Source organism: Cryptomeria japonica, chromosome 5 (genome assembly GCF_030272615.1).
Source record: "Cryptomeria japonica chromosome 5, Sugi_1.0, whole genome shotgun sequence".
NCBI lineage: Eukaryota > Viridiplantae > Streptophyta > Pinopsida > Cupressales > Cupressaceae > Cryptomeria > Cryptomeria japonica.
This window is the reverse complement of record NC_081409.1, coordinates 49,525,012-49,540,923: the sequence shown is the minus strand read 5'-3', so window position 1 is coordinate 49,540,923 and position 15,912 is coordinate 49,525,012. Positions and strand designations below refer to the sequence as shown.

Genomic DNA, 15,912 nt, shown 5'->3' with positions numbered 1-15,912 from the left:
GTAGTTCTCAATGATTAAAAAGTGATAAAAGATATTAAAAGCATTTAGATGGATCAACCAAAATTCAAAAGATAGACCTTGATAAATAAATAAGCTTGAACTTTAAACTGATTGACCAAACTATACGAAATCTTCATTGATTTAAATTGATTACATTAAAAACATCAATATAGAATTGAGATTTTGATCATAAACAAATGTGAAGAAGTCCCTGAATAGCCTTCATAAGCTTCCAATTATATAAAAGAGTATCGACAAATTGTTTCCAATTTGTCGACAAGGACATAGTGCGTTGAACCCTAATCTGTGAAGATTTCCTCAAAGAAGTTGAAAGAACTAAACCAACAATGGTTTAGAAAGATTAAATGTCCTAATTGGAATGACTGAAATTAAGCTTGGCTCCATGCCAAGATAACCTATTTCTCGTGGTCTTTAAAAACATGTCTAAAGTGAGTTGAATCCCTCTAGGAAAAAGTTTAAAAGCATGAACCTAAAGTACCACAGACTAAAAACTTGATCCTGACGACTTATCACTGGACATTACCAAAGTACCACAGAGAGTGTGTGTTTATAGAAATTTCAAATCTAAAGTCATTTAAAATAGATCTATTATTAATTTTTTCAGAATAATTAAAGTTTAAAATAAAAACAGGGGTAAACATTTATTAATCAAAAGAAACAAATTACAGAAATAAGATTAAACGGTCAACAAAAAAATAAGATTAAACGATCAACAAAGAACAAGAAGTTACATAATTCTATCAGTCAGCACAAATTGATCCAATAAATTTAAATAATTCGCAAATAATGGATCCGTTCTTATATAAAATAAAGATAAACAAGGAACTGGTGAAAATTTCCATTATTCATATGACGTACCTTCTTTGATCTTACACTACGAAGGGCGTTCTCTAACTTATTTTCGATCTGCTCCAGATCCCAAATATTTGACGATGGAAAAGATTCTCCCATTAGTTGCCTGTCAGTAAACTCCATTTTAATATATTTGTTTTACCATTCATAAAAATCTGTATTGAGATAGATTTTAGCAATCAGTTTAAAAGTTTGACTGTCAATTTATAAAGGTGAATTTCAAGGTAAACCGGCAACCAAACCTGATTGAATTTGTTAGACTGTCCCTGTGTTGTGTGAGTTTAGCTGCCTCCTCTTGCCAATTCTTTTCAGATTAATTACATATAATTAGAGTATGCCAAGTAAAATGGCAGAAGTGTTCAAAAAGATTGACACAACATAGCTTTACTGGTTTGCTGACATGACTCTAATATTTACCTCCAGATCACGATATGTAGAAAGAGTCGGTAGGTTCACTAGTTTCTGATCATGACTTTAAATGTACTTTTGAACTGTTCTCTCGATGCTAACAACAGGAAGAAACAGAAGCATTATCATCACTGTTATAAAATATGGAAGACATGGACCAGTAACGAAGCAACATGCTTGCAAGACCTTACAGCCAATATTCAATGGAGCAAACAAAAAAAAGTATGCATGCCAATGTTTTAACACACTCTCACGGTAAAATGATTCTTTCTAAGAACCTTCTGGTAGTTTCTATCAGTTGTATAGTTTTTCCCAGTCTTCAATATTTAAGATGTCGGCTTATATCCTTTTCTAGGGAGTTATTTATCTAAATCGGCCTACATTGATTATTCTAAAAATTTATTTTCCCATGTCTTCTATAAAAGAGGCATGTGTAAACCTTTTAAAGCACGTCATAAGATTCAACTTTTTTTGTCCAGCGGCACAAGGTGAATATTTACTGTGTTATCTTCATCTATTTTCTGTGCCTCTGCCCACTTTCATATTGGTATCTGAATAAAATAAAATATACATAGAAATTATTCAATAGAAATAAGCTTTCTATTCAATTTTATTCATAGAAATTATTCAATAGAAATAAGCTTTCTATTCATTCAAATGAGATTATAAAACTGAAGAGATCATAGACAAATATATCAGTGCAATTGCCTCTTTATAGAAGGCTTGAAAGATTCAAGACAGCTAAAAATAGAAGTCATCCATAATCATTCAAACCTATAGATTAAACAATCTATTTTTATCTTCAAACAGAACTGTTGTTCTCATGCGAATTGGAAGAGTATGTCACATCCCTGCCAACCACGTCCACCTTTGACCGTACATGAAGAGACAAATATCAGGAGACAGGCACAGGATTGGGGACACAGCTATTCAAACGTGTGTTATTGACTTTTAAAAAAAAAAAAAAATCATAATAGTTGTTTGTATGATCAACGATCATAATAGTTGTTTGTATGATCAACGGTATGTAATGTTGTGTTACTGATATTCCATGATACAATAGTACCATTTTGGAGCCAGAATAGCTACAGGCCACGATTGGAGGGAGGGTAAAATCACGCCATTAATAACGCATGGTACCCTTTCCATCCTCCATTCTATTCGTCCAGCTTTATCATGTGAATGGAAGTGGCACTAAGCGACAGCTTTATCATGTGAATGGAAGTGACACTAAGCGAAAAAAAGAGAGGCAATTTTGGAGCGGTCTTGGAAAGGTGAGAAAAGAGAGGAGAAGAAAGCAGTTCGTGGGGAACAAAATTAAAATGCAGAGAGAAGGGGGAATACGAGGTGACTGGGTTGGAGGCAAGATGCATAGGCTTCTCGACAACATCAATAACCCTAGGTATATCCATGTTTACTTTTTGATGCTTAGGGTTGCAGGAAAAAATGGATAGAAATATGACTGTTAGGGTTTGATGCAATAGCACTTTGAAAACCTTCTTTGTTCTTTTGCCCTTTGGTTCTCTTGAATGCATGGAATGAGATAAAAAATTATCTAATGTCATTTAAATAACCTTCTTATCTACCTTGCTACACCACATTGAATGCTCTTAGGTTTTAGCAGCTTCAAAAAAAATTTCTTATAATAGGGCTTTATAAAACACTTAGTAAACTTCCACAAAGAAAGTATTTCTTTCAAAAATTTGTCCAAATGACACAATATTACCAACCAAATATGTTCATATTGCCATTAACCAATATGCTGAAGCTTTTAGCATCTTCGCTTCATAGGGGTTTGAAAATTCTACAATTTTAAGTCCTCCTAAACCAATACTTTCATTTAGTTTCTAAAAGATCAATCTACACCATCCTAAGATACAAATCCATCCTTCACTTCAATTCCTTCTTTCAAATTTTGTCTACCTCTTTCTTTGTTTGGACCAAGTCAACCTTCTTCTATGAAGCAGAAGATCTCACGTTCTTTCCCTTACAACACCTAGCAATATGTCATGTAGTGTTGTAAATTGTACACCTTAATTAGTAACTCCAATTTCAGACTTTCCTATCACTCATTTTAGTATTTCCTATTTCTCTATGCATTATAGGACCTTTATTAATTTAAATTAATATTATGGGTCTTATTCCACTATATTACATCATCAAACTATTATTTCGGCTCTTAAATCTAGGTATTCCCTTTATCTTTTATTATCCCGATTTATCCTTAATCCTACCCAAATTTCAACTTCCAAAACATATTTTGCATATTTATACATCATGTTTTGAGCCACCGAGTTAGAATTAACATTAGAACCCCATTATCTTGCATTCCTAAAAAGTCAGAAAAAAGTTGATGGGACCAGGATGGTCAGGCTCCCTTGGTCCTCCACTTTTTGCCTCAAATTTTGGGAGGATAATTGGGTGCTCCTACCCTATTCTAATTTAACTCAGTGCAAAAATATACTACTCCTAAGTCATCCTAAAGGTTATTTTAATTATGAAATTCTTGTATAAGGCATCCCTCTCAATTCATTCTCAACATCTGGTCTAACGCTAACATTATCATCCTATTCAAGAGAAATTATTCTTCTTCAAGAGAAAATCTTATTCAAGGAGAAACATACTACATCAAGGCATCTTCATGTTGTGTTTTCTCTATGATTTCATGATTGATTTTATGTGATTTATCATGTTATTGCATCAACACATGGAAGACTATTTCATCACCTATTGAAGGTACAATCATCTACTTTCAAGTATTTCACTTTCAAATCTAGCCTTGCAATCAAAAGGTAAGTTTTCCAATTCAATTCAAGTTTGATTTCTATTTCAACTAGGGTTAATTCTAAACTTGGGGTATGACCTAGGCAAACCCTTATTTGCAACACTCTTTTCTTTTTTCTTGTGTGCAACTATAGGTCATTGACAAAGATACAGAGTGTAGGTGTTAAGTTTTATGATCAGATTAGGTAACACAATAATTCACACAAATGCACATATATTACCCTTGGAAAACCTTCCTCTTAAAGGTGAAAAACCCAGCAATTAAATATGACTTTAATATTTCAAATGTTTCAAGAGATTTTACAAAGGATTTGGCTTCACTCTTGAAGCTATATATATTAATAATACAATATGGGAAATATCTGATCTGTAATAAGGAATAGGTATTCCTTTGTTGATACTCAACCTGCTGTAGATTGTCTTCTTCAATCATACACTATCAACGAACTATTATATATGTCTTCAATCTGCTATGCAATCTCCACGAGATGTATCCTGAGTGATAAACAATTTCCACGAAATGTATGTTGAGTGATATACAATTTCCACAAACTATCTGCTGTGATTAATCTGATAATCACCGACTATCTGCTTTCTATTCATTGGATAAGAATACAAACCTTCATAAATATACCCAATTGAGAGAGCCTTCAACCATCGCAACTCTTCAAATTTTGGTTTCCAATCACACGTTTTGCATTGATTAAGTTTAATTACACATTGGTTTATTAATCATGACTCCTGAAGGTTGACGAGATTTATGTGAATCAATATATTTAATGAATATGCAAATTATGTTTTACTTTAATCATTTTATATTCAACTATTTAATCTGTCTAAGGCCGATAGGCCAATTAGGCAAATTAGTTATGTCATTTAGTTAAGAAGGATATCAACCGAAGCTATTTCATCAACCACTCCCTCTTAGCTAGAGAGGAATCCTTCTTGATGACTGAGTCACATAGTTACAATCATCATGCCTATTCTCAAAAAGTAACTATGCACAAGTGCAGGACCATGACATCCACCATACCTACTCGCAGAGGGTGGATCCACCGTGCCTACTCGCAAAGGGTGGACCAAGGGCTGGAACCTCAAACTTCTCTCATAGAGAAGAATGCACAATAAGGGTTGCTACCTCAAACTTCTCTCACAGAGAAGAATGCATGACAACGGATGATACCTCAAACTTCTCTCACAGAGAAGAATGCATGACAAGGGCTAATACCTCAAACTTCTCTCATAGAGAAGAATGCATAACAAGGGCTTTCACCTCAAACTTCTATCATGGAGAAGAATGCATAATAATACATATCAGGTAATTACTGATGCTGAGACTCCCTCTCAGCAAGAGCTTAAATTTGCACAATTCCAAGCTTGTCTCAAAAATGCACAAATTTCACTTTTGCAAGAGGATTGGTGAAAATGTCAGCTATTTGTTCCTCGGTACAAATGTATCCCAACTGAACAAAATTCCTTTGTACCATATCTCTGATATAGTGGTACTAAATCTCTACATGCTTCGTTTTATCATGAAATACAGGATTGATTGAAAGCTTTACACAGCTTTGGTTATCACAATGTATGATGGTAGGCTCCAATGATTGACCAAAAATCCTGCAAGGAGCTTATGAACCCACACTGCTTCGCGAGTTGCTACACATGCTGCAATGTATTCTACCTCTACAGTGCTCAAAGCTACTAAAGATTACTTCTTGCTACACCAGTAAATCATAACAGATCCCAAACTGAAGCAACAACTAGAAGTTCTCTTTCAATCTGTAACACTCCATGCCCAATCAGAATCATAATATCCTTCAAGAATTAGGTCTATACTGGAAGAGTATTTCAAGCCATATCCAACTGTGCCACACAAGTATCTGAAGATATGCTTGACTACAACTAGATGTATATGTCTAGGTTCACTCATGAACTAACTAAGTGAACTCACTACATAAAAATATCTAGTCTAGTGTTAACTAGATACACCAGGGACCCAATTAATTGCCTCTACATAGTAGGGTCCACAAGATCTAAACTAGCTACAACTTCCCTTAATTTCTTCAAGTTAGTTTCTATGGGTGTAAACATGGATTTACAATCAGTCATTCCAAATCTCTTCAAGATGTTGATGGTGTATTTACCTTGACTTAGGATAATCCCATTGGGCCTCTACCACACCTCCAACCCTAGAAAGAAGTGCATAAGTCCTAAGTCCTTCATCTAAAATTTTGAAGTCAACTCCTTCTTACATCTATTAATGAGATGATCTTCTCCGGTAATAAATAGATCATCAACATAAAGTACCAAGATCAACATATCACCATTGAATACTTTGAAGTAAAGATTTGGATCAACATCATTTTTGCAGAAACCTAAACCCACTAAGTATCTATCAATTCTTTCATACCAAGCCTGAGGAGCCAATTTATGACCATATAGGGCTTTCTTCAATTTACACACATGAGACTCTTTCCCATGAATCACGAACCCCTCAGGCTACTCAATGTAGAATTCTTCTTTAATCACTCCATTGAGAAAAGCAGTCTACACATCCATCTGATGCAACTTCCATCCTTTAGCTGTTGTAGTAGCAATGATGGTTCTAATGAAAGTATAGCGAGCAACAGGAGCAAATGTTTCTTCGTAGTCTATTCCTTCTTGTTGGGAGAAACCATGAGCCACAAATCTAGATTTGTACTTTTCAATGCTTCCTTCAGCTGCATGTTTTATCTTGAACAACCACTTGGAAGATACAACAGACTTCCCTTCTGGTCTAGGCATAATATCCCACACATTGTTCTTGAGAATGGATTGATACTCTTCATCCATTGCATCTTTCCAAACTTGTTGATTTGAGGCTTCTTCTACACTAGAAGGTTCAGATTCAATAAGGTTACACATTAATGCAACATAACCAGAGAATCTGTGTGGTCTTTTGCTTTCCTTAAATGTGCCTCTAGGAGCAGCAAACTGTTCTTCTTCCTGCATAGTGTTTCATGCCGAAAGAGGTCTCTTTCGAGGCACAACAATATCCCTAGGCCCATCAGTGGGATCCAAGGGTTCAATTGGATCATTGCTTATATTAGGTTCTGTAGACTCCCTCTGAACCTTAGGAGTATGATCAACATCCATGTCTTGAGGAGTATGAATGCAACATCTTACTCAAATGTGACTTCCCTGCTAACCTCTATTTGCTTCTATCCAAGAATGTAAATATGGTAAGCTTTAGAGGTTTCACTGTAGCCTATAAATATTCCTCTCTTGCCAGAAGGCTCCAACTTGGTTCTCTTGTCCTTGGGAATATGCACATACACAGGCCAACCAAATATTCTTAGGTGGCTAATATCAGGCTTGATACCTAAGAAAGCTTCTTCAGGAGTCATATTTTGTAGTATCCGATGGGGACATCTATTTTGAACATACACTATTATTATAGAGGCTTCTTCCCATAAGAAAATCTAAAGGTCTTGATCATGAATCATAGCTTTTGCGGCTTCAACTATGGATCTATTCTTCCTTTCAGCAACCCCATTTTGTTGGGGATTGTAAGCAACACATAACTCCCTCTTGATCCTTGCCTCAATATAGAAATCATGAAAGCTACCTGAGGTGTACTCACCTCCATTATCAGACCTTAAAATTTTAATTTTCTTTCCAGACAAGTTTTCTACCAGAGCTTTAAACTCTTTAAACTTACCTAGGACTTCATCAGACTCTCTAGACCTTAAGAAATAGATCCAAGTTTTCCTAGAGTAGTCATCTATAAAAGTTACATGGTACAAACATCCATTTAGGGATGGGGTTGACATTGGACCATATAAATCTAAATGTATAAGATCTAGTATTTCTTTAGACCTACTCTCACTGATATGAAAAGGACCTTTAACATTTTTACCCATAGCACAACCTGTACAAGTACCATCATTTGCATGAATAATTTTAGGAATACCTTTTACCATTTTTTCCGAAGATGGAAGTGCCCTGAAGTGAAGGTGTCCAAGTCTTCTGTGCTGAAGTTCGCTAGAACTGGAAGAATCATGGATAAGAGCTTGAACTGGGAGAGTGGAGAGTTTGTATAAACTTTCATGTCGATTTCCTATAACACAAGCAGTCTTGATGCTGGAGTTCTTAGGCCAAGCAAGAACTCTTCCTTCAAAAAATGTAATTTGATATCCCTTATCCTCCAAGGCTGAGATAGACACATGGTTCCTCTTGATTCCTGGTATGAACAATACATCACTTAGGTGTAGGGAAACTCCAGATTCAAGTTTTAGAGATGTAGCACCAACTCCTCTTACAACATACCGAGAATCATCTCCAATAATGACTTGAAGATGTGACTCTTTCTCCACTAGATCAGAAAGGTGTTCCCAATGACCGGTGATATATCGAGAGGCTCCACTATCAATTAACCATGTATCACTGTTGGTAGGAACATTGCTTGATAATGCTAATATGAAAAGAAAACCATTAGAGTTATCTTCATTCTCCTTCTGAGATGAGACTTCATTGATGTTCGCTCCTTGATGATTAAGTCTTTTCAAACAATCCTTTGCAAAGTGACCAAATTTGTCACACCTAAAGCACTGGATGCGAGAGATGTTTTTCTTCCTCTTAGAATCAAGTGTAGAATCTGATTTGAAACCTTTATTCCTTTTGAAGTTGGCCTTCTTCCAATACTTTCGTTTCTTGGTAGATTGAGTGGCAAGAACATGTCTATCTTCATTTTTAGAACTCTTGATGATTCCTCTAGTAGTCAATCTTGATTCTTCTTGAATACAATCTACACGGAGTCGATCAAACTGAGGAAATTTTGACCTTCCACTTATGCTTTGGATAAATGGCTCCCATGAATGTGGCAGACCATTCAAAGCTAGAATGACAATGTCTTCATCTATCACTTGATCCCCAATTGCGCATAGTTGATCTCTCAATTCTCAAATTTTCATGAAGTGGGTGATGACTAAATCTCCTTTTGCCATCTTCACTTGGTGGAGTTGATGTCTCAATGCAAGAGCCCTACTTATGTTATTATGTTAGGTCCCAGAGACAACTGAGAGGGGGGGTGAATCAGTTGTCTAATAAATTCAACCAAAATTAACTTAACCAAAACTTCATGCTTAATACCAGTAAACCAAACTTTGTGCTGATAGACAATTTTATCAGTTAATTGCAGTACTGGTAAAGATTTAATGCATGAAACAAAAAGACAACAACATCCACAACACATAACACAAATATTTGTACGTGGAAACCCTGTAAGGGGGAAAACCATGATGGGAAGCCTTACCCACAATCAAATGATACTACTGCAGATAGTATGTGTGTACAATATGGATTCTACACATGTAGAAAGGCCAGCTAGTTAGAGCTCACTGCTCAATCACAAAATGAGAGTCAAACTGACTACAATTGGATGGTTAAATCCAATGATAATGTACTACATAAAATAGCATCTTCATATGCTGGATTCAGTACCGGTTTAGTTTTGATTGCCTTCACAAAACCTTCCTTCAACCTTCAAATGATGTTTGTGTGTATAGCTCTGCTTATTTTCACATATACCTTATTATAATTCTTTTTTGCAATCGCATATCAATCTCACAAATAAGATCTTACATTTATACCATAACCTAAGACCAATTGAATAGGTTGGCTCACTAAAAGATATTACAATAAAATCAATTACAAATAAATCAATATTCGATGCATGATGTCGGCTCAATGCATTTATAATAATAATAAATCATCTCCATAATGTGTCGTGCTGATCTAGAATAAATATGCCTATCAGTGCTTATCCTGGACCTATTTACCAGTAACAACAAATTTGCAAACCCGAATAAACAAATAACCAAATCGCCAAAACCAAGTGATCGAATAATGTCTTCGACATAACCAAGTAGTCGCCAAGTCATTGCAAGTGCTGATGAACAATATAATCTGTCGATGAACCAAATACCAGTGACTGTGCATAAGTCTCTGACTTGCCGATGAACATAACCAAAGATCTCCAAGTGCTGATAAGTGTAGACAAGTGATAACAGGCGTTGACATCAATGACAAAACCATATCAACATATCCAAAATGCCAACAATCTCCCCCTTTGGCATTGATGGCAACACAAGATGGAAAAAACATCAAAGTGCCAAAACATAAATGCCAAAAACCAGAAACCAACAATCTCCCAAAGAGATCATTAAAATAAAAATAAAAATACAGAGAGTAATCAATCTCTCCAACAATCTCTCCCCAAAGTATCAATATCTCCCCAAGGGATAATGTCTTTTTCCATATCAATCTCTCCCCCTTTGACATCAAATGCCAAAGCATTACAAAAACTAGTTTCAAATACAAAATACCAACTTATTATACCAACTACTCCCCCTGAGAAGTAGCTCTCCAAATCAAAGCCGGAAAAATATTTCTCTGTTAATTTTGCCGATTGATGACAAACATCAACTATCTAAGTCTCTACCGGTGGGGTTAGGACTCCAAGTTGCTCTCTAAGATATTCAAAAGTCTCCTTAGGCAAAGGTTTGTAAAAATATCTGCAATCTGCTTTTAGTATTCACATAAACCAATTTCACCTATTTTGCTTCAACATTCTCCTTTAGAAAATTGAATTTGATAGAAACATGTTTAGTCTTAGAGTGGAATACTGAGTTCTTTGATATATCAATTGCTGCCATATTATCACAGTAAATAGATATAGGTTCCTTGCATTTTACCTTTATGTCCTTCAACATTTGTTTGATCCATAATACCTGTGTACAATTTGTTGCCACTGCAACATATTCTGATTCTATTATTGATAGACTTGTACAACTCTAGTTCTTTCTCAACCATGAAATTAGTCTGCTACCAAGAAAAAATGCTCCACTGGTGGTTCTTTTTTTGTCATCCACATCTCCTTCCCAATTAGCATTTGTGTATGCACATAAGTCAAAATTTTCATCTCTAGGATACCATAAACCAATATTTGTAGTGCTTTGTAGGTACCAGAAAATCTTTTTTACTACTAATTCATGATTTTCTTTAGGATTACTCTAAAATCTTGAAACAATACATACTGCATTCATAATATCAACTCTTGTTTATGTCAAATATAGTAAACCTCCTATCATAGACTTGTATCTAGTCAGATTAACAGGCGTTGATTCATCCTTCAAAGATAATTTATCAGTTGTAGTCAGAGGTGTGCTTACCGGTTTACAATTTTCCATGCCAAATTTCTTTATTCATTCCTTCAAGTACTTAGATTGACATAGGAATATACCATTATTAGTTTGTGAAATCTACAATCCTAAAAAGAATTTTATCTCTCCAATCATAGACATTTCAAATTCTTGCTGCATTTTGTTAGAAAAGTCTTTACACAAACCATCTTCTACTCCAAATATTATATCATCAACAAAAACTTCAATAACCAAGATGTCATCATTAGTCACTTTGTAGTATAGATTGTTGTCAGCATTACCTTTAGTGTAACCAAGCTTCAAAAGATATTTGTCCAATCTAGCATACCAAGCTCTAGGAGCTTGCTTCAATCCATATAAAGCTTTCCTTAACCCGCAAACCATGTCTTTGTTATCTGTCAAAGAAAATCCACCAGGTTGTTCAATATAAACTTCTTCTTCAAGATCTCCATTCAGAAATGCACATTTAGCATCCATTTGATATACTTTGTAGTTCTTGTGTGCTGCAAAAGCCAATAAAAGTCAGATTGCCTCAATTCTAGCTACCGGTGGAAAGGTTTTATTGTAATCAATTCTTTCTTTCTATGTATATCCCTTACACACTAATATTGCTTTATTTTTTATTACTTTACCATCTTCATTAAGTTTATTTCTGAAAACCCATTTAGTTCTGATTACATTTTTGTCTTTAGGCCGGGGAACTAATGACCAAGTGTTATTGCTTTCAATTTGTTCCAATTCATCTTCCATAGGTTTAATCCAATATTTATCTTCACATGCCTCATTAATTGATGTAGGTTCAATTTGAGAAATAAGACATACCTCTTCATTTGCCAATCTTCCTCTAGTCATAACTCCTTGAAATTTGTTTCCAATTATCTGATCTTAAGAATGATTCAATCTTACATACCGGGGTGTTTTTACTTGTTGTTGTTCTTTAGTGACTGTTGAATCTCCAGATGATGCCAATGTCATTGGATAACCATTCTGTACTAGTGTATTCATAGTAGGTTTATTAGTGATTATCTCTATTGCTGGTTTAGAGTCTGTGTACCTTGAATTTCCTCTAAACTGTTCATCAATCTTCATATTTATACTCTCAACAATTTTCTGCAATCTCTTGTTAAAACATCTATATGCCTTGCTTTTAGATGAATAACCAAGAAATATTCCTTCATCACTTCTAGGATCAAATTTTCCAATATACTCATCTCTTCTAATATAACATTTACTTCCAAATATTCAAAAATATTTAAGAGTAGGTGTATTACCAAACCATAGTTCATGTGGGGTCTTACCGGTTTCACCTCTGATGTGAACTCTGTTGAATGTATAAACTATTGTATGGACTACTTCTCTCCAGTATATATGAGGTAGATTTGCTTCTGATATCATACTTCTGGTTGCATCCAAGATAGTTCTATTTTTCCTTTCCACAATTCCATTGTGCTGGGGTGTCTGGGGTGCTAATAATTGTCTTATGATCCCATTCACTTCACATAATGTGTTAAATTCCTTAGATGTGAATTCACATCCTTGATCTGATCTCAAATATTTGATTTTCTTTCCGGTTTCATTTTCTACCATCACCTTGAATAGTTTGAATTTCCCAAATGCTTCAGATTTCTGCCTGAGAAAAGTAACCCAACACATTCTAGAATAGTCATCAATGATTAGCATAAAATACCTATCTCCTTGTATACTTCTAGTTCTTGCTGGACCACATAAATCAATATGAATTAAATCAAGAACATTATTAGACTTCTCTAGAATACTGTTGAAATTTTCTCTAACCTACTTTCCAAATTGACATTCCTTACATACTAGATTGTGAGGTTTAACAATCTTAGGTAAATCTCTTACCGCCTTAGTAGTACTAATTTTCACAATGCAATTAAAATTTACATGACAAAGTCTCTTATACCATAACCAACTTTCATCAATATGTGCATTCAAACATGCTTTCTCATTGTTGTTCAAATGAAAGATATTACCTCTAGTCTGATTACCAGTTGCAATTTCCAAACCAGTTCTGTTTAAGATTTTGCATTTACCATTCTTGAATTGTAACTCAAATCCTTTCTCAACTAATTGACCAACACTCAAAAGATTATGCTTCAAACCTTCAATATAGTAAACATTATCAGTATTGTGCTTACCATCAAAAGATATAGTGCCTTTTCCTTTGATCAAACAAGATTTATCATCTCCAAATCTTACTAGACCTTCATTGTAATCTTGAAAGGTTAATAATTTACTCTTATCACCAGTCATGTGATGTGAACACCTTGAATCAATAATCCATTCATCCTTATCTTCAGCTTTAGCTGTCAGGGCCTGTTCTACCAGTTGAACAATAGGTACCTGTTGATCTTCTATTATAGCAACAAAAGCCCATCCATTGTCTGCTGGATCTTCATCATTATCATCAATAACTCCTTCATCAGCATAATAACAAGATTTGTCTCTATTCTTCTTAAACTTGTATTTTTGATAGTCAGGGTTAGGCTTATATGTTCTTTTAGCTTCTTCTCTTAATCTTGCATGTCTATCAAGACATCTAGAATCCATATGACCAATCTTATTACAGTTAAAACATTTAAAGGGTGCTTTACCTTCATACTTACTTCCAATTAGACTTTTAGGCATTTTCCCTGCAAATAGTGCTTCAAGTTCTTCAAGTTCTTCATTTTCTCTCCTGCTTTCTTCAAGTTCTCTTGCATAGAAGGCTTTCCAATCAGATTTATCAGATAATGATGATGATGCTACACATGATGATGATGATGCCTTGAAAGCTAGATCTATCTTGATAGTAGTAATAGGACCAAATTCCTCAAGCTCAAAAGCTGAAAGTTTTCCAACCAAAGTGTCTCTAGATACTGATGCATTAGGCATTGTTCTCAATTCATTTATAGCAGTAACTTTCATTTTATATGTCAGTAGAAAAGCTCTTAAAACTGTATAAACAATCTCATCTTCACTTAAGGTTCCTCCACAACATTGTATACCCATAACAATTTCATTTACTCTTTCCATAAAAGCACAAATTCTTTCTTCTTCTTCCATTTTTCAGACTTTCATACTTGACCCGGAAGCATTCAAGTTTTGCAATTTTAACTATGGAATCTTCTTCATTCAATGTTTCTAGTTTCTCCCAAATAGCTTTAGGAGTAGATCTGTCTGACACTCCCATGACTTGTTGATCAGACAATGCACTCAAAAGTGCTTCTCTTGCTTTGCAATCATTTTCTTCATCTTTAGCCAAGGTAGGTGGATTAGGTTGACCTTGAGTAGGAGCAGTATAGCCATTCTTTGTAACATCCCATATGTCCTTTCCAATGCAATTCAAATCTATCTCCATCCCGATCTTCCATATGCCATAGTTAGTTAGTTCCATCAAGTTTTAGACTATCCTTCCTGAAATAGTTAGAAGATATTGGATCTCCTCAAGCTGTTAAACATCTGCAAAAAGAGAACTAAGCTCTGATACCAATTGTTAGGTCCCAAAAACAACTGAGAGGGGGGGGTGAATCAGTTGTCCAATAAATTCAACCAAAATTAACTTAACCAAAACTTAATGCTTAATACCGGTAAACCAAACTTTATGCTGATAGACAGTTTTATCAATTAATTGCAGTACTAGTAAAGATTTAATGCATGAAACAAAAAGACAACAACATCCACAATACATAACACAAATATTTGTACGTGGAAACCCTGTAAGGGGAAAAACCATTGTGGGAAGCCTTACCCACAATTAAATGATACTACATTAGATAGTATGTGTGTACAATATGGATTCTACACATGCAGAAAGGCCAGCTGCCTAGAGCTCACTACTCAATCACAAAATGAGAGTCACACTGACTACAATTGGATGGTTAAATCCAATGATAATGTACTACATAAAATAGCATCTTCATATGCTGGATTCAGTACCAGTTTAGTTTTGATTGCCTTCACAAAACCTTCCTTCAACCTTCAAATGATGTCTACGTGTATAACTCTGCTTATTTTTGCATATACCTTATTATAATTCTTTTTTGCAATCGCATATCAATCTCACAAATAAGTTCTTACATTTATACCATAACCTAAGACCAATTGAATAGGTCGGCTCACTAAAAGATATTACAATAAAATCAATTACAAATAAATCAATATCCGATGTATGATGTCGGCTCAATGCATTTACAATAATAATAATTCATCTCCATAATGTGTCATGCTGATCTGGAATAAATATGCCTGCCAGTGCTTATCCTAGACCTATTTGCCAGTAACAGCAAATATGCAAGCCCGAATAAACAAATAACCAAATCTCCAAAACCAAGTGATCGAATAATGTCTTCAACATAACCAAGTAGTCTCCAAGTCATTCCATGTGCCGGTGAACAATATAATCTGTCAGTGAACCAAATACTAGTGACTGTGCATAAGTCTCTGACTTGTCGGTGAACATAACCAAAGATCTCCAAGTGCTGATAAGTGTGGACAAGTGATGACAGTTGTTGACATCAATGACAAAACCATATCAAGATATCCAAAATGCCAACATGTTAATCTCATATAACCCCTCCAAGGTCTTGAACATATCTCTTGCAGTTGTCATCTTAGAGATGAGGGGCACCAAGTGATCCCTCAT

The 15,912-nt window shown here is 34.9% G+C and overlaps 1 pseudogene; it reads right to left on the bottom strand.

The window, feature by feature from the left end:
- Window positions 1-15,912, bottom strand: part of LOC131040060 (agamous-like MADS-box protein AGL11) — a 90,819-nt pseudogene that overhangs the window by 22,439 nt on the left and 52,468 nt on the right.